This window comes from Pleurodeles waltl, chromosome 7, assembly GCF_031143425.1.
Source record: "Pleurodeles waltl isolate 20211129_DDA chromosome 7, aPleWal1.hap1.20221129, whole genome shotgun sequence".
Classification (NCBI taxonomy): Eukaryota; Metazoa; Chordata; class Amphibia; order Caudata; family Salamandridae; genus Pleurodeles; species Pleurodeles waltl.
Window position 1 is genome coordinate 1,050,003,928 of NC_090446.1, and position 21,142 is coordinate 1,050,025,069.

General features: G+C 42.6%; 1 protein-coding gene and 1 non-coding gene across 2 annotated transcripts in view; one reads left to right on the top strand and one right to left on the bottom strand.

Moving 5' to 3' along the window:
* Window positions 1–6,675: 6,675 nt before the first annotated feature.
* On the bottom strand, window positions 6,676–6,748 carry TRNAR-CCG (transfer RNA arginine (anticodon CCG)). The gene has a single exon. It is a non-coding gene; the product is annotated as a tRNA-Arg (tRNA).
* Window positions 6,749–7,579: 831 nt separating this feature from the next.
* LOC138245898 (importin subunit alpha-1-like) overlaps window positions 7,580–21,142 on the top strand; it is a 29,927-nt gene continuing 16,364 nt past the window's right edge. The window contains exon 1 of the mRNA XM_069199919.1: window positions 7,580–7,679. The gene's annotated coding sequence lies outside the window, so the exon portion shown is untranslated. The remainder of the gene's footprint in view (window positions 7,680–21,142) is intronic.

The window sequence follows — 21,142 nt, forward strand, 5'->3', positions numbered from 1 at the left end:
TCCACAAATGTGGAATATCAATTTGCCCCAGCATACTACCGACATACCTCAACTATCCCAAAGTTGTGCTGTCTGGGAGACCCACTATATTGACAAGTACAGTTCTAAGATAGGTTACTGATTGTTTATGTGCTGGAAGGTGTCCCTTCCTGCACATAAACAATCATTAAAAATGACAATTTGCTACTCCTATGTGTGCTGCATTGTGCAGCACACATAGGGCTAGCAAATCACCATTATTGATTATGTGCAGGAAGGGACACCTTCCTGCACATAAACAATCATTCCCTGTAACGTAGACACCCTTGCATTATGGTGAAAGGGTGCCTGCATTGGCGCTAGGCAGCTAATCTTAGCGCCAGAGCTAGGGAAAACACAAGGTGAGCTGTATTGTATTAAATGCGGCGCATCCCTGCAATTCTGAAGTGACGCTGCGCGGCGCTGCCAAATTTGGCACATTGCCATGCCCTTTGTTAGTAAACGAGGCTCAATAGCTGCAGTCCCTTTTTCATAACTTTATTGCATCTAAACTGATCTTCCAAGTTACAGTTGCCCCAAAGTTTGGCACAATAAAAAGAGGAGTTCCGACACTGGTCCTCCAGGCAATGGTTCCTGCTCTTTGTGTCAGAACTTTCCTCAACCTGGACGCCTGTGGCTTCCAGGAAATCCAAGATGACAGATTGATCCCTAATTAGGGGAACACATCCACCTTTTCAAACCTGGAATTATTCAGGGTAAAACGTTTTCTCACACTTTTGTGTAGTCTAAACATCATTATTTTTGTCTTTTCCACTGTAATTATTTACCCCTTTGTTACAAAAATCAGCACAGTTATTTAAAACGTACTGTACACCCATATGAGATTTAGAAACCAAAAGGGTATCATTTGCAAATAATAGTGTAACAGTCTTTGTTCCACCAAGGCCTGACCATCATTAATGCACTGGCTAACTCCTCTACCACCTGGTTAATACTCAAGGTAAGGATAAGGGAGGCCATGGGGCAGCCTATGAGGACGTTTTTGCTCAGCCAGAAGAATTGTGTATTTTCCCTTGCAGTTACCCATCTAACAGTAGCTTTCCTGTCCTGCAAACGAGTCAAGAATTTTAATAGTTAGAGGGGAATACCTATCTTCTGAAACGAGTTCCATAATAGGTGCCTCCAAAAGTGGGTTGAAGGTCTATGAACACAACATATGAAGGAACTCTTCAGTTTACAATTTTTTTCCCAAAATTAAGTGCAACTTGAAGACCTGGTCAATGGTGTTTATCTTTATGTTGAACCCAGATTGAGTTAGAGTAAATCATCCCTTGGGCCTGGACAGTACTACAGAAGAATTATTTTTGTAAATGTTCAAGAAGACTGATCGGGCTGTATTTAGGAGGATCATATCTATTACCCTTCTTAAATATTGCTATTATTTCAGCGCCTAGCCAGGATGGCGGTACTGGTGTCCCTCTCAATATGACATCAAATAAACGAATGTATTGCGGCCCCCATAAAATGGGTCCGATTTGTGAAGATCAAATAGAACTTTGTCAAAACCCTGAGACTTGGCCCTGTTTTATGTACTGATAGCAGTCAAAATGTAATTTAGAATTAAGGGTTCAGATTTCATGAATCGTCCCACAACTCCGGAGTCTGTCCCATTCTCTGAGGGTGCTGAACAATCTAAATAGAACCCTGTGAAATGAGCTAACCAGCAATCCTCGGGGGTGAAGGCTTCAGGATTTGCTTACTGATGTCTTCTGCTAGGGCGATGATGTGCCGGAAGGTGTGTGCATCCTTCAAGTTGGCAGCCTTCCTGAGATCCTGCCGTTTGCAACATTAGGATGGCATTGTTTTACTGTTCAGCAATTCGTGGTACTTTACTATCTATAAATGCTTCTCTTATCATTACATTTTAAAGCTGTAAGTAGCTATTCCTTTGCATGTCTTCGGTCTTTTCAATGAGGGATGATGGTCAAGTCGGGGGTCGAGTGATGAACAATTCGTTTGGATAATTGTTCAGATGTATTGTCAGAAATGTATAAAATAAGTTTCAAACTTTGCTGGTGGTCACATAGTGGCAAAAGTCTGAAATGAAGACTTGGCTATCGTGTAATTTATTGAATTGACAATGGACTCAAACAGCTCCTGATCCTTCATTCTTCTCCTGTTGCTTGATGTATGCATCTCAGTAGCGTTACTGGAGCCTGTTGTTTTATCAGTCAGTGGAATAAAAACGTGGAATGATCGCTGGAAAGCTAAGGGCCCGATAGTTGCATTCCAAGTGCTCTAACACCTTCATGTCGAACACAAGGCACCAGGTGGTGAGACAGACTGGCATTATGGGGGTCATTCCGACCCTGGGGGACCGCGGAAGCACCGCCAACAGGCTGGCGGTGCTTCCTGGGCCATTCTGACCACGGCGGTAAAGCCGCGGTCAGAAAAGGGCAACCGGCGGTTTCCCGCCGGTTTACCCCTGGCCCAAGGAATCCGCCATGGCGGCGCTGCTTGCAGCACCGCCATGGGGATTCCGACCCCCTTCCCGCCATCCTGGTCCTGGCGGTAACTACCGCCAGGAACCGGATGGCGGGAACGGGTGTCATGGGGCCCCTGGGGGCCCCTACACTGCCCATGCCACTGGCATGGGCAGTGCAGGGGCCCCCTCACAGGGCCCCATAATAATTTTCAGTGTCTGCAAAGCAGACACTGAAAATCGCGACGGGTGCCACTGCACCCGTCGCACCCCTTCAACTCCGCCGGCTCCATTCGGAGCCGGCTTCATTGTTGAAGGGGCTTTCCCGCTGGGACGGCGGGCGGCCTTCTGGCGGTCGCCCGCCGGCCCTGCGGGAAAGTCAGAATGACCGCTGCGGGCATTTGACCGCGGTACGGTCTTTTGGCGGTTCCTGCCAGGCGGGCGGCTTCTGCCGCCCGCCGGGGTCGGAATGACCCCCTATATGTTCTATGATGCTCTTTCGCAAACCGTTATCAAAGGTGTAACATCATTTCACATGTTTTATTTAACGATAGATAAGGTCCTTGCGTTTATGGTCATTTTCAAAACTCAATATAATCCAGGTTACGAAAAAACACTATTTGTCCAGGGTTCAAGACAGGGGTGGATGGAGGTGTACAGAGACACCCACAATGTTCTGAGAGCGGAAGCCTGATCCCCTTTGCTCAAGGTTGTTGGCAGATGAGAGCTGTTCTTAGTGCAACTTTGTACCCAAACATCGCACCTGCTTGAATTTGCGGATACTATGTGACAACAGATGCACTTGTAATATGTTTCTGATTGTTTTGAACCCTCTATCCCAAATGCGACATCCTCTTGATTTGTGGGAATGGCCCACTTGAATCTCTTGACTATATTCTAATAGCCCTTTCGTCACTTGACAAAGTGTAAATACAGAAAAAAGCATTATCAGAAAACAGTTAACTCTTTAAAAGAATACTCCCAGCACATTTTATGTACTCTATAAAATCAGTTAAAAGTGTAATTATCAAGCTTCGCATCACGATTTTATTACAAACACGGAGGCTCCTATTATGCTATCTTCTCTTGCTTTATTTTGAATAGCAGCCAAGATAAAAACTACAAATCCCAGTAAACCTAGCTGGGAAACTACAGAAATATGTCATACAGAGAATAACCAATCAGGATAACAGGTGAGTATAAACATCGTGACTGAGAGCAACAAGCCCTCTTTTCTTGCTGCTCGCAGTCAAGATAAGTACTATCTTTATTGTGCATGTTATTCATAAGATTTTATATGGTTATTGCCTTTTATTACATCATTATTCCTTCTTTCAGTACTGTCTATGCGCTTCTAAGCATAATTCTATTCGTTTGTTTCCATTCTGCTTAATAGCCACTCCAGCGATTGGCATCTTCACCCTTCTATCTTCAAGAATCTTTCTTCCAGATTCGGTCCCTTCTCTGTCGATCTCTTTGCCTCTCGTTTAAACTCTCAAATCCCTCAATTTTACAGTTGGCGACCAGACCCTCAAGCTTTGGCTACCAACGCTTTCCAACAAGATTGGTCCAACCAAACGAATTATGCTTTCCCTCCTTTCATTATGATCTCCAGAGTCTTGCCGCAAGTTCGCCGTCAATCCACCAGAATCTTGTTGATTACCCCCCTTTGGCAGGGACAGCCTTGGTTCCCCTCGGCTCTCGAATTACTGACAGACTTCCCCATTCTTCTTCCTCTCTTCCCCTCTCTTTTGTTGAATCCCCTAGGACAACCTCACGATCTGATACTCAACCATTCACTCCAGTTAATCGCTTGGATGGTTTCGGGTCTGCCTGGAGAACCCCAGGAATTTCGCAGGAAGCTGCTAGCTTCATACGTCAGGCCTGGGCTCCCGGCACAACTAAAGCTTACAAGTCAGCCTGGTCAGTCTGGAATAGTTGGTGTCTGGTCAGGGGTGCCGATCCCTCTTCAGCGGATGTAGTTCTTATCGTTAATTTCTTAGCCTCCCTGGCAGCCCAGGGCAAAGCATATAGAACGGTTAATATGTACAGGTCTGCGATTTCCGCAGAACATGACCGAATAAACAACAAGCCAGTTGGTGAACATCCTCTAATTTGCTGACTGTTAAAGGGAGTACGTTTCGCCAAACCCCCTTTACCCAAGTATAATTCTATGTGGGATGTCAATGTGATCTTACAGTTTCTTCTTTCTCAACAATCTAATTCTCTTCTATCTCTAAAATTTCTTTCTGCTAAACTTACCATTATCCTCTGTCTGGTTTCCCTCAAGCGCATTTCTGATGTTAGAGCCTTGGATGTAACTTCTGTACAATATACTCCTCAAGGTGTTTTCTTCCAGGTTCGAAGAAGGACAAAGACTAATCTAATGTCAGTTTTTTTACCCATACTTTCCTGGTCATGCTAATTTATGCGTAGGAACTTGTTTGAAAGAATATATATCAAGAACACAAGATTTGAGAAGGCCTTCCGAAACTCAACTCCTCGTCTCCTTCAGGTCCCCTCACAATCCTGTCTCGTCCACTACTTTGGCCCGTTGGGTGAAATGGATTATGAACTTGGCTGGTATTGATATTTCCCTTTTTGGGGCCCATTCCACTAGGGGAGCTATGGCTTCCAAGGCCTTTTGGGCAGGATTGAGTTTGGTCGACATTCTCAAATCGGCAGATTGGTCAAATGTCTCAACTTTTAGAACTTTTTATTGTAAGCCTGTTTCTCATGTGGCTAATTCAGTAATTTCCATACTTTGAACTAGCATAATAGGAGCCTCTGTGTTTGTAATAAAATTGAGATTTTCTTAGCTTTAGTGAAAGAAAGTCTTGATTTTATTAAACACACGGAGGCGAGTATTATCCCACCACTTTTATTCCTGTGTATAACCCTCCCTTTGTCTCAGCAGGAACATCTACCTCTACCAACCAGATGTCCTAAGGTCTTTCCTTCAGCACACCACGATGCTCCGGCTGGCATATTCTCTGCTATAAAGAAGAATCTACTTCAGGACATCCATCTTTCCCTTTTCCATCCAGACCTCGACAAAAAGACTATTAATATTGTTTATCGTCTTGAAGCCTTACTTTCGCTTCTGTTGGCATGTGTTATTTTACTTCTCATTGTTCCTTTATTCAGAGTGAATTAACTGCTCTGCAAGAAAAGAGGACTTGTTGCTCTCAGTCACGATGTTTATACTCACCTGTTATCCTGATTGGTTATTCTCTGTATGACATATTTCTGTAGTTTCCCAGCTAGGTTTACTGGGATTTGTAGTTTTTATCTTGGCTGCTATTCAAAATAAAGCAAGAGAAGATAGCATAATACTCGCCTCCGTGTGTTTAATAAAATCAAGACTTTCTTTCACTAAAGCTAAGAAAATCTCCATTTACCAATGCTTTCCTTTTCAGACATTTCCAAGATCGGTTGCACACGAGTATGTGGAAAAAATATGCCATTTATAAAAAAAAAAATTGAAATAAAAAAATAGAAATATTGTTTTCACATTTGTGTGTGACTACACTAAATTGAGGTTTGGGTAAAATGTGCAAGCAGTAAGGAGGCTGCTTTGGCGCTTTGATAAAAAAAAAACACATAATCACAAACCTCATGCACTATGACACATTTTTTTACAAATATAAAGGACATTAAGGGCGCAGAGCGTCCTAATCAGTTCTCTTATTTATCTTGTTTATATTTATTAGAACATCACCGATATACATCTGTCCATTATTACAGGCTAAACAAATGATTAAATGTTTATAAATACATGAATAAAGCTTTAAATGTAGACTTTGGACTCAGTGGCAAGTAGATGTACATTTTTGTTTTGGTTTTAAGTAATACTACGTATATTGTATACATATATGTATATTCTTATAAAACACAGGGGATACATCTCTGCTTTGACTGAAAAATTAACAAAAATTGAAGCGATGTCCCTGTACCCCAGGCTACTGACTCCGCACACATAAAAATGTTGCTTTCTGCATTTGGAATACGTTTACAAATAAGGTGACTTTATTTTATGTAAATGCAAGATTCATGAAATGTGTTTCTCAACATGCACACCAAATAAAAGATGATATCTTGCAACCATTGCTTTATTAATTATATCTTCCGCATAAGAGCGCTATGACGAAATGGTATGGTACAGTTCGTAGCATATTTTAGAAATTCCTCTCATGATACAAAACATGCACATACGACCCAGATGGGACTCGAACCCACAATCCCCAGCTCCGGAGGCTGATGCCTTATCCATTAGGCCACTGGGTCAACACACAAATGATAGACGCGTTAACACTTGTTATCTAGTATGCAGGCTGCCTGCCAGAGCGCCTATTCTTTTTCTTGTATGGAAGGTGAAAGACTGTCCGTGTGTCCATAATGTACCCTAAGCTTCTACTAAAACGGTTGTTTCAAGCCCCGCTTTCTTGGCACGAGGTCTCTGCATCGAGATACAGCCAGTCAACACTGAAACAGATCAAACACTCACCCAGTCAGAGCAGCTAACTGCTTGCCGGCTCGCAGCGCCACCAACCTCGTGGCCATTTTGAACAAGAGCAATACTACTTTGCGGCGACGGTTTTCAGAAAACTATGATGAATTACTTTAAGTGCTACAATAAAATTAATATGAAAACGGGCATCATGCATAATCCTAAAGGAAGCCCGTAAAAATTAAATTGGGAATTATTTGCATGTCCTTCACAGGATTAAGGTAACAACAGAAGGGAGCAGTGCCGTTGGCATTCATAAACATGAAGGGCATCAAAAATAAATACGCTGCTCACGTTGATTTAAGAAAGCGTCATGTTTCGCGGTCCCTTGAGATAGGACTTTTCAAATTATATTACTCATCGAATTAATCAGCGTATATGCCGGCTACATATAATTATTCTTCTCCTTTTATGTTTGTGAACTGTAAATAGTTCATATTAGATGCGTCAGGTTAGTTAGAAATATGCTAGATGTGAGGAATTACTGGTTTTGACACTGGTTTCTGCAGCAGGGATACGGAACGCCTACTAGTCTCCAATGGCGGCCTCTTTCCCAAGCTTCATCGGGGTCTTTACACACTAGCGTTGTCGACTCGGAAGCTCCGCCCTTTAGAAACCAGGCGGTGCTTGAAATAAAGGATGTATATTGGTCTCTCTTTCTCTCTTTTTTGCTCAGGACGCGTGCCCGCTAAAACTTCTTTCCCAGCTGTAAGTTACTTCCATAAATCCCGCGCCGCTGTGTTCAAGGCTCAGGCCGTTAGTTAACATTTTCAAAAGAAAATAGTTATATTTGAACAGTTATTTTCCTTGTGTATTATACCGATCTAGGAGGTGCATCCTTAGAACAACATTTTATGTACTTCCTTGTTGCTCGCATTCATTGCCCTACTTCGAAATTAATATCATGGGCATGTTCACTTTCCGAATGTCAGTGTTCACTTTCCAAATGTTTGTAATACTTTGCAGCGAGCAGAAATCACACCATTCTTTTAGGATTCCAGCGACTCTGAGCCGTAGCCCTCATCTTGGAGTCGGTCTATATGTTTGTCACGTGAAGAAGCAGGACAGATTTGGTCCTATTTAGAAGATCTGTTGTCATAAGTCGTCTAATAATCTCTTACAAGTTCCCCACACATTCCCATCGCTGCATATCCACACAACTAGATAATATTAAAGGAAAATAGCTGAGAATGTAAATCAATGGCATGTTAGTTAACACAATAGTTTTAACAGTTTAAGTGACTGCTGAGAGGCTTTCAGGTCACATATATAAATAAATCCCAGTGTGGACAAGTCAGCTTTTAATTCTTCACAGGCAGATTTGGGTTGTATTCATAGGTACCCAAGTGTGAGAAACAATTCATTTTTGGGCTTTAATAAAAACCCACAGTGTTGGCAGTCGTGGGACAAATTCAGCAAGGAACAGTAAATCCTTGCTGACATGGTCATGTTCCTAAGATTTGTGTTGATTTGCTATATCATGAGGAAATCTCAAAACAAACTGTGTGTTACTGGAAAACTGTGGCTATTAACCATTTTAGGTAGAAGCCCACCACACAATACATCTGTCTGGTATTCTAAAGTCATCTTGGGGACATTTGGAAACCTTTCCTGAGAATGCATTCTACCCATTGCTTACCATTGGCTTTGTGGTTTGTAACTCACATTTTCTGACTTTCGTTTTTCTGACTTTATTTGTTTTAGGCTGTCCAGGTTCAGTTTGTCCCTTCCAGTTAGCAAAGCCTTTTCACACTACTTCTCCATGTATTCTTCCACAACTGCTCTTTCTGTAAACTTGCCTGTAAATCTTGTTCTTATCTTGTCTCATTTGCTGTGCATTCAAAGACAGAGGTCAAATGCCGGGCTGCCTTCTGAGGGAACTCAGTGTTTACTTTTCTTTCTCGAACATCAAAGGGAGAGGATTTATGTTCCAATCTTGCTGGATATGGGTGTGTGTGTGGGGGGAGGGAGGGAGAGGGGTAGAGGAAAGGTTTCTTTCCAGCACACAACATAACTAATATGAACTGTGTATGTATTTCAGACTATATCAGAGTTAGAAAAGCACAAATGAATGACATTTTTTGATAATTCTGAAGTGTGTTGGAAACAAATACTTTAATATGATCAAAATAAATCAATACACTAGGTCATACCATTTCCACACACTATCATGTGTGTGCTGTATAGTTTTATTAGTAAAACTGTAGGTCTGTGCAAATGTAATGGTCATTTCAATTGGCAATGTATTGTCTGTAATGGTAGTGTGCTACCACACCATGCATACTCCACTCAGCTCCTCACCACTCCATGCCACTGTACTCTTCTCTGCACCACTCCACTTTACACCACAGCGCTCTTCGTCACTCCACTTTACTCTACTCTGCACCATTCCACTTCATACCCCTGCAGTCTGTGCCACTTCATTCTACTCCTCTCTACTCTGCACCAATGCACTCTACACCACTCTACCCTGCACCATTCCACTCTGCTTTGCATAACTCACTCTACGCCACTCCAGTTTAGGCCACTCCACACTACTCTGCACAACTCTGCTGTACTGCAGTCCCCTGTATATCACTCTATAACACTGCACTCTATGCTAATACACTATGCCAGTGGTCATCAAACTTTTTAATGCCGTCCCCTGTGGAAAAAAAAGTATTGGGGTCCTCCTATGAATTTTTTGCAATTATTCTATTAAATTGGCAATTTTAAATGCTGCAGTTAAGTTCTGTTACTGTTTTAATAATGCAATTAAATACATGATGCCAAACATACTATTCTGGTCAAGCAGGCCTTCCTAATATGTAATAGTATTCACAGTGTGATTATTAGTAGGGGGGGGGGGGGATTTGAAGTGTATTTGGAGTCCCTTTTCTTGACCCATACTCCCAGCTTTTATGTAAATGACAAAACATGTTAGTGATGGCCCATTACAGTGCAGTTTACTGCTGCCCATTTATTTCAGCTTAAAACAGCCCTGTTATCAGCATAATGCTACTTTTGCTCAGTGCCTGCCCCCCACCTCCTTGGATAACTTGAGGCCCCCCTGGTTATGTTAGTTAACACAATAGTTTAACAGTTTAAGTGACTGCTGAGATGCTTTCAGGTCACATAATTAAACCCCAGTGTGGACAACTCAACTTTTAATGCTTCAGAGGCAGATTTGGGTTGTATTCATGGGTATCCAAGTGTGAGAAACAACCCCCCAGTTTGAAGACACCTGCTCTACGCCAATACACTTTACTCTGTACCACCCCACTCTTAACCTCTGTAATTTATTCTAATTCAACATATGGCACTCTAATCTACTCTGCACCACTTCACTCCACACCACTTTACACCATTGCTCTACATGTTTGCACTCTACCCTGGACCACTCAATTCTGTGCCACTTCACTTTACTCTGAAACAATCTACTCTGCACTAACACACTATACCACAGCATTCTACACCAACATACTCTACAACACTACACTCTATACCACTGTAGTCTAGGCCACTGCTCTCTATGCTACTCCACTCAATACCTCTGAACCATACGTCACTCTACACCACTGCACTCAGACATCCTACCGTGCAGCACTGCACTGTCTGCCTCTCCACTCTAGGCCACTAAAATCTACTTTGCACCACTCTACACCACTGCACTTCATGCCACACTGCTCTGCACCACTCTATGCCACTGGACTCTATGCCGCTGTACTCTACACCACTGCACTCTATGCCACTTTTTCTGCACCACTGCATTCTACGCAACTGCACTCTACTATGCATCATTGTAATCTACGCTCCTGCATTCTACGATGCTCATTGCATACCGCTGGCTTCTATGCCACTGCACTGTACGCCATATCATTCTTCACGACTATACTATGCAACACTGTACACTAATGTAGTCCATATCAGTCCACACTTGTCTATGCCACTCCTCTCTGCTGTGCGCCTCTGTACTCTACACCATTCTACTCTATGCCACTGCACGCTACACCTTTTTACTCTACTCTGCACTGCTTTACTCAATACCACTGCACTCTATGCAACTTTACTCAACTCTGTGCCACTGCAAGCTACCCCAGTGCACTTTGTGCCACACTACACCACTGCACTCTGACACTACTCTGCCAAACTGCCCTTTACACCACTGAACTCTACCCTACCCTACTTTACTCTGCATTACTGCATTCTATACCAGTGCACTCTGCACTCTACACCACTACACTCTACTATGCACATTTTTAATCTTTCACTGCATTCTACAATGCTGCATTGAACGCTGCTGCATTCAACACCACTGTACTCTGCAACACTCTATGCCAATGTACTCTGCACCAGTCCACTCTGCACAACTTCACTATGTCACAACACTCTATGCCACTGCTCTGTACTACAATATTCTGCTTTTGTCCATTCCACTCTACATCTTCCCACACCACTCTCCTCTACACCACTAACTTTTAGTAATGCCGCACAGCAGCCAAGCTGGTGTACAACATGGCTAAAACACATCGACAAAACCAATAGCTCCTGCATAGGCGATACCTTTTGGGTTTGCCAATACTTGTTCTAGCTTGTCAGCCCTAAAGTATAAAGATCAGATTATCCAAGCACAGAAGATTAGTTACATTTTTCATATTAACCCATACCATTCCATAGACCCATGGAAAACGTGGCATTTGGAGTTCTGCAAGTTTAAATTTACAAAGATGACCGTTTTTTTTAAGTGCAATATCTTCGAGTATCCAGACCTTTGTCATTTCATTGACTCTTCACTTTTGGCAAAGACACCTCCCATGGCACTCCCATAGGAATGCAAATCAGTCTAAAATTTTGAAGAATGGTGTACACTGCAAGTGTCCTTTTTTGGCAACTCATAAAGGAATACCCTAAAACTCTAATGGAGTGCTAAATTCAGTAAAACATGTGAAATATAAACAGGAACTATCTCACTGACATGGGTTACCAGAACATTATTACATTAATTGTTCAGAGATCTGCAGTGTTTTTCCAGTAAAGTTAAGGCCATTAATATAGGGCACAATATGGACCCATTTCAATGCCCATTCTAAAATACTACCGGGTCTGAGACCTGGAGAGATCCAGCCCACTTAAAGCCCTGGGTTCACATGGAAATTCAGACACACAAAAATATTTAGCTAATTGTGCTATATGGTTTAATATTTATTATTCACCCTGTGTTCAGAGCCCTTGAATTAAAGTGAAAAATATAGAAGTGGAAATTTAGCTAGCACAGATCTCAGTAGAAACCGAACATTGAAGACTATTTCAGGCTACCAATCTCCCTGACACTAATTTTGAATTAATATTTCATGAAATTCTCAACAAACCAACGAAATTACACCATTATTGCCTATACTGACTACAAGTTCACCATAGGGAGGGGGAGCAATGGGTGGCCTAGTGGCTGCGTGGAAAACTTCAACCGGAAGACTGCCCATCGAATCTTCTTGTAGCTCTACCTTACAACTTTTATGTGCTGGTATAGGGAATAATTAGAATAAAGAAAATTTTTACTATTGAATGCTTTTCATAAATTTTGGAATCACAAACAAATACTTGGAAGTTTTAAAGGTAGAGGAGCATGAGAGCTGAAAATGAGAAATGCATTCATGATTGGACAGATCTGTAGTGCTTAGAAGAGAAGGGCACATTATAGGTAGATGATAATAATGACAGTTGATTTTTACACTTCCTTTGCCGTTTTTTGCTATCGCTTAGAATAATCTGTGGTAGTATTTTATTGGGATTTTATATAATGAGTGTACATTTTGCAATTTAGTAGCGGTGTAGATAAGGAATGTTACTATGACTCTGCTCAGTGGTCCTAATCTTAATGGTGTTGGAATGATGAAAGACCTAGTTAGCCTTGCTTAGATTAAAATCTGCATTCATTTCTACATTTCTAGCACATTCTACAGATTGATTAACATAACCTGACATCTTTCTTTTCGGCATAGCTTTAAGGCGTCCCATTGCCATTATTTTTGGACAAGGCTTACATCATCCCATGAGTTTTATCAGCCCAATGAGGCACTATCTGCTAAGTCTTTGTTATTGGACTACTTGCGCTAGCCCCTGTTATGTAGATGCCTACTGCATCCCAGAGATGTGGCAATGATGAATGACTTATCATTGTAATGAATCCTCCATTTTACCTTCTCAGAGGCACTCCAGATTGGTTCCCAAGCAGAGTTGTAGATATGTCCTTTTCTTTCCCTTCAAGAAAGTGAGTCATTCCTCCAGGCTGGTACATGCTGTTTGTGTAGGACAATGTGGAGTTGAAAAATGTTTTTGTGAAAGCCTGGTTTAGTACAGTGCAGAATATTGAACATTTCTGCTACTGTCATCTAAATATTTGTTCCCTTTCAGTATGCAGTGAGAAAATAGTCGCGCTTTGTTTTTAGGTCTCGGCTCTAATCGGCGCACATGCGCTGTCTCGAACAGAGAAATGCTGTATCTACTTTGTGGGTTAACAGCCGGCCCATCGCTTCCCATTTGCTTGCAGTATTGTAGCTCCATTTTGTATTCTCCCTATTTGTCAAGGGCATGTGTACGTCATGCCTTTTCTAGTGTTTATCCCACCCCGAGAGCACCAGCCAACTACTGTTAGCATACACAGCAGCCATTTAAAAAAAAAACTTTGGGGACTACTTTGTTAGTTTTCAGTGACATACCATATGTGTTAAAGCCACAGGCTGTTGCAGTGGAGCAGCAACCTTCAAAACAGGCGAAAACTCCCAAGTAAATTTGAAATGTGGTTACCTTATATGCAGAGGCAAGCACAGCGTCGGTAGTCTCCTTCAAGTTTTTTTTATTGAGTAGGCGTATCGAGCTGAGAGTGGCTTGCAGAGTAATTCATTGTAGCAGAGCTCATGCCAGACGTTCATATTACATTTCTGTTGCCCCATAAGACCTTGCACTCTGCCTCAACTGCGCCCCATCCACTGCAAAAACAACTGAAGCACACTGCGCTCCAGTGTGTAACTGGGGCCAGGTGCGTGAAACATTGATTTATACGAAGAACATTGCCATTGACAAAGCCAATAGCTCACACAATGCTGGGACCGATTGGCTTTGCCAATGCTTGGTTGTTAGGAGGTTTGTACTTTAACTCGCACTTGTGTGCACTTTTGGAAGCAATAGTTCTCCCTTCACTGTATAACTAGCGCTAAACAAGTACTGCGCACGCCTACAGTTTGTGCAGTTGTATCGTAACAGGTTCTTGGTGTAGCGCCAAGAATTTCTCGGTGTAGGCCCAAAGACTCATCATGATAGGGGTGGGATGGCGGCGACAGACTCAAAGGGCTAGCACAAAACAAAGACACAAAAATTTCTTGCACAGTTAGGTGGGGACTGTGTAAGGTTAGACTTCTCGACTGCGAGTGCCCCGGGCTGGTGTACTGTTTTGAGCATCCGATAACATTCTGTGCCCCAAGGATTTAGCAGTTATGGCAAACTGCACCAAGTACAAGTTCTCCTCCCAATTATAGAAAATAACTTGTGGATTATGAAGCTTTCCGAACCTAAATCTGCATATTTGGGTATTTACTGTGTGATTTTCAACCATTCATTTTCTGTGCTTCTTATTTGCTGAAAGAAAACAGGCAAAAGTCAGAGGTGCAAATTTCTTGTAGTTTACGCAGGGATGGCAAATCAACGATATAATCGTGATCAAGGCCTAAATGTTGAAACTCAAATAGCGCATACAAACGTAGAATAAAAACCTTTGTCATATTTCCGAGGCTTTTTACATGTGGTTTTTGCCTTTTTTTCTTTTTATAAAAAGAACATACTGGCCACTACGGTATACGATGATTGAATATGTATTCCACATTAATCAGACAACACAAAGGAACATTCAAGATTTACAAGCTCGAGAATAATATATAAGTATCAAGTTTTTTTTATAACCGAGTGTTATTGAATCTACTTCTAAAATAACTTTCTCAGTGGCAGTTCAGTGACCTGTAGTTAATGAGCCTGGATCATGGCTGGGCCCACTTGTTCTTACATCTCTCTGAGGCTTGTAAATTGAGAATCATAAAACCGGATAATTATATTATCCTTTACTTGCAGCGCTCAGAAACACCTGAAGTGAGCCACGAAGAACTGTAGTGTCATGCTGCCTGATAATGCATCTCTGGTCAGATGGGAACTTTTCATTACACCACACTGACCACCAACACATATAAACGATTTACAAAACAAATAATAGAACCAGGAATGCTTTTAGGAGTCAGTACATTGTGGTCAGCCATGAAAGTATGGAGACAAGAGTTTAAGAGCAGTTTCACAAACAAGACCATGTGTCACTCGTGAGCCAACCCCCTGTGAGGTCTCTTTCAGCACGTGCTCAAGGGACTCATCCAACATGATTGGATCAGCTCACTGTCACCAGATGTTCCTGGGGTCGTCATGGACTTCTGCTTTGGCGAAGCACCTGTTGTTGACGTCATGGACGTGTGAGTCGGTTTCAGCCTTGAGCTTGGATGATATTATCAGTAAAGTTTTTATGTCTCGTCTCCCGGCCACCTTTTAGATATCTGTAAGTGAATGCGTCTGGTGGACCACACCAAAAACGTACATTAAGCTTTGAGTGTGCAAATTGCTAACCAATCGTTTACTTTTTTTTTTTTTTTGTCACTATCATTTGCATGCTTTTAGGCGATGGCTTTCCGTCTCTTCTTGTTCCGCCCTCCCGTTCACCACCCTCACCGCCCTCCCATTCATCAACCCCGCCCCATTGCCAAAGGCAATAAGTCGCCCATTGCTGAGGCCTATTGCCTTTGCCAATGCTTGTTCTCCTTTACTTGTGTGGCTCATTTATCGAAGGTTTATGTTTGTATCTTTATTAAGAATCAGTCACTTTGAGGCACAGTAAAAGGCAGTTCCATATAAACTTAGCATCCATAAAGGACACACATTGGACTCAGTTATTCCTCACAATAGTTAATCCAAAGGACACTGTCTACTTATCTTTGTATTTGGCATATATATAAACACGAATTATATTTCCGTACACATCCCTAGTGTTTTGTAGCTACCTTAGTTTTGGTATAGTGGTGGTGGATTTTCGAATAGCCTTCCTTATGCAATATGTTTTCTTCACCAGGCCAGTAGGGCAGGCTACTTGATTAAACCCAACTTGATTCTCGTCATTTGAGGAATTTCTTGATTTCCTAGCGGATCCTTTTTACGTCTCACCTAACACACGGCCTGCAGCTGTCTGTAGGTGAAAGTCCCTTGTTGACCATACCAAACGGAACAGGTGAACGGAACATGAACTTGGTTGCACAATAGGCTGTGGAACCACAGCCTTCATCCTTTGCCCCAGGTGACTTCTGCTTGGATGTAGCAAGACGTGTGCTGTTCTGTTTAGGCATCGTCATTTTAGACTAGAGGCATGACCCTTTGTACCTTGAACACACCTGCTGCTTACCAATGGTTAGATTGGACGTTGCTCTTTTGAGGCTTCCCTTCCTCTTCGCGCGTTTCTTCTTCCCATGAAGCATAGCTTCTTAACTATCCTTTTAATTGGATGACTTGTATCCCTCCACTACTCACGTTCAGAGAACTATTTGTTTCTTGTCCTTAAAAGAGTACATGGGTTTTCCATTTCTCTCCTTCATGAGCTATACCCTTACCAAATACCCACTCCCGAGCTTCATATTCCTCTCTCCCTCGTGTGCTGCTTTCTCTCGTTTATGCTTCTCCCCCACTAACTCTACCCTCTCTGGATTACGTTCTCTCATGTGCTGTACTTTTTCCCCCTCCTTCTTTATCCTTTGCACCCCACCCAGCTTTATTTTTAATTTTATCTACCCGCACTCCACACCTTTGTTGCTCGCCCGACCCTTGCGTTCTTTTAATATTTATTTTAAATGTATTTTTACATTTCATAGTGGGTCCTGCAGCTTTTATTTGCTCACAGAAATGCACTTTAGAGAAATTGAAAATCTTTATTTACCATACAAAGTTGCATTTGCCATCTTGGATCAGTAAATTAAAAAATGAGTAAAGTGTCTCCCATCATTCAGTAGGTGCGCACTTGCATGGTGATGCAGGCACATGTATTTGTCATCATGCATGCTTGTGCCTAATTTATGATGCAGGTGCTAGTAGCTTCATGACTCGAACGTGCATGCCCCGAGCACAGCATTGGCAAAAATAATTTGTCTTTTTACAGATGCATTCCAGCATCGCCAAATGCATTGGCAATGCCCACAGACGCCAAAGGTGACTGCTATTGGCTGTGCCAATACTTGTTTATGGCTAGTGTTAGCCAAGACCTTATGATTTTACTAAAATTATGTACATTAAATATATTTTCTTATTGGGGCTTTGTTTTGGCATGTCCTCATCATCCGTTGTACTGCTGTCGTGTTATTCACATTTTTCACATGCAGCATGGAACAGTGGTTCAGCCCACTTCAGCCACTGTCTAACTTTACTGTGAATGACCGGATTCTGCTCTTTCACAACAAGCACGCCCACACACAGTGTAGTTCTCTTCCATGCCAGGGACTCTATTGCAAAGTGTACTTTTCGAGACAAAAAAAATAATTTTGGTTTTAGCAATTTGATTATTTTGGCGAGGACCCAGCAGTTCTCTCAACAATAGAGATTTCTAAAAAAACAATGACAAAACAACCATTGACAAAGCCAGTAGGTATTCATCCAATGTCACACCTATTGTCTTTGCCAGTGCTTGTTGAATATGTTACGATTGTCAGTCTAAGGGAGGGTTGGAAAAATTAAACATATTCTTTTGTTTGTTGTATACTTAGTGTTTTTGGGCACTGCATAGGCATGTACTCACTATAAAACCTCCTGAATTAAAGTGTTAGCAGCATGAACGGAACATGAACTCTGTTGTACAATAGTTTCGCCTTGCATGTAGAAAGAACTTCGTAGCAGAGCTGGCTCTGTTCTGGTAAAACATTGCTGTTCTTGTCCAGTTCCCACATCTCAGTTCTCATCAACTGCCACTGGCTCCATTGACTCTGCTTGGCCTACACAGACTTACTGTGAAAGTAGATCAGAGGCATGACCCTTCTGTTCTCTGGGAGCTGCTCCCTCAGAGAACTGATTTTGGCCTGGCATCCATCCTCAGGTGGGTGAAAGTCATAGTTCTATCTGCTTCAAGGACCACTTATGCTATGCAGCCTTCCATGTGTCCTTCCCCAAAATTATGGTCAATTGCCGACTAAATGGGCCCTTAGCTTGTAAAGAAGCACATAAAAAAATATATAGTAAGCCTTCTACTACACTTATAATGTGATTGTGTAAATGTCACATGGTACACAGGCCATTGAATGTGTCTTCCCTCCACTGGAAGCTAGTGGACATACTTCAAAGCTAGTGTTGTGTAATCACACGTTTTTGTTAAGGTGACTATTTTGGGTGCTCAATGTAGACTAAATTGTAGTAGTCTTGTCTGTGCTATCAACAAATCTTCAGCTGGGTGGGCTGAAATTTTAATGTGATTTTTCATGCATGGAGGCCGATCACTCACTCACTTTGTTGATAAGGCATGGTTTTTCTTTGCAGTGCAAGACAGTGAGAACATAAGTTAATTCCATGCCTTAGCAGCAAAGTGAGCGGCCTCCATGCATGAAAGATCACATTCAAATTTACATTGATGGTGATTTTTGTATTTTTCTCACCCTGAGATTGGCAAAAAAAATTCTGGAAAATAGTGGAGCAATGTGACAAGTTAATTGAAAGATGAACCCATGGAAACAAATGCACCTGATTGTATTGGTGTTTTTTAAAAACTGCTGCTTTTAGGGTCGAGCCTGCAAGTGCGCATGCTAGTGAGTCTCGGTTGTGTAAAGTTAAGGGCTTAGAGCCCGCCTGTTGCTCACCATTTGATGGTTTGCGTGGCACTCTTCTTTACAGCTTCGTAATATGTCAAGGCAGGCCTGGCATCATTTCCATACCTCGTGTGGGGCAGGGACCAAGCACTGGTTGATTCAACTTAATTAGTGCCCATCCGCTGCTCCCGCTGTGATTGAGGTACTATTTTGTTATTTTTAACTTCTAGTGCCCTGCACACAGAAGGCTTGTGACTGGCAAAAGCGTGACCAGCAGGACAAACAAAATTGCAAAGCTTAATTTTTTTAAAGCTAACTTTCTTTTATTTTGCCATGTCATCTTTTCTTACTTCCACTCATATTTTCTTCTGTTTTTGCTCCTGGGCGCTCTTCTCAAAAGGTGACAACTTGTTCGAGCGACATTGTTTCTTAGTGCCCGTCCACTGCTCCCAACGTGATTGTGTTACTATTTTGTTCTTTCTAACTTCTAGTGCCATGGAAACACAAGGTTTGTGACAGGCAAAAACATGCCCGCAGAACAAACTGAAAAGTTTTTTTTTTTTTTTTTTTTTAAAGCTACATTTCTTTAATTTTGCCAAGTTATCATTTCTCACTTTTCGCTCATGTTTTCTTGTTTGCTTGTGGGTGCTCTTCTCAAAAGATGACAGCTTGTTCAAGCAACATTGTTTCTTTATCATTTCCCAACCCACCCACTCCAGTCTGCCACACTTCACCCCACACTAATCACCCCACTCCAGTCCAAACCACTCATCCCAATCCAATCCACTCCAATCTTCCCAAACCACCACAATATAATTGGTCCTACTCCAATTCACCCCACCTTGATCAAAAACAATCTGCCCCGCTCCAATACAAAACAATATGCTCCACTCACATCTGTCCTACTCAGACAGCCACACTCCAATCCAAACAAATCTGCCCCACATTAATACAAAACAATCTGCCCCACTCCACCTCACTCCAGTCTGCCCCACTTTAATCCAAAATAATCTGCCCCACTTCAATCCAAACAATCCGTCTCACTCCAATATGCCCCACTTCAATCCAAAACAATTGCCTCACTCCAATCCTCCCCACACCAGTCTTCCCACTCTAATCCGAAACAATCTGTTCCACTCCAATCCAAAACAGTATGCCCCACTCCAGTCCACTTCACCTCAATCCAATCCACCCAACTCCATCTCAATTCACTCCACTCCCATCCAATCCAATCCACACGAACCCAATTCTCCCCACTCCAATCCACCCTGATACAATCAGATGCACTCCAATCCAAACCAATCTGCCCCACTCCAGTCCGCCCCACTCCAATCCAAAAGTCTGCCTCACTCCAATCCAAAACATTCTGTCCCACTCCAATCCAAAACAATATGCCCCATGCCAGCCCGCCCCACTCCAATCCAAAACAACATGCCCCACTCTATTCTGTTTCAGTCTGCCCCCACTTTAATCTAACACCGACTGCCCTAGTCCAATCCAAAACAATCTGCCCCACTCCATCCCAATGCACCCCACTCCAATCCACCACAATCCAGTCCACCCCACACCAACCCAACCCAATCTACCCTGCCCCAGTCCATTCTACTCTACTCAAGTTTAATCCACCTCGCTACAATAATATCCACTTTAATCCACCCCATTTCAGTCTAATCCAGTCCACATGAAATCATCCTACTTTAGTCCAAACCACCTTAATCTATCCCACCTCAATCCAGTACACCCTACTAAAACAACCCATCCCACACCAATCCACCCCACGCTAATCCACCACACTAAATAAATCCACTTTACTCAAATCAACTCCATTCCAGCCCAATCTGATACACTGCAATCCAATCCACCCCACTGCTGTCCACCACACTCCAGTCCAATTCACCCCAGGCCCCTCCAGTCTACCTCACCTCAGTGCAAGCCATCCCAATCCACCCTATCCAGTACACCTCCATTCGACCCACCCCATTTCAATCCACCCCAATTTACCCCATCCCAGTCCACCACACGCCAGTCCATCCAGTCTACCCGACTCAAATCCACCCCATCCCACTGCAGCCCACCACACCCCAATCCAATTCACCCATATTCAGTCCACCCCAATTCACCCTCCCCAATCTAATCCACTGCACTCAAATCCACCCCATCACATCCGCCTCACCCCATTTCAGCCCACCCTATCCAAATCCACTATCCCAGTTCTCTCCAACCCACTACCTCAATCCATTCCAGCCCATGCCACCCTATTCTACTTCACTCTTCTTCGCAACCCTTTCTTCTACTGAACTCTACACCCCTCTACTCAACGACACTGTACTTGTC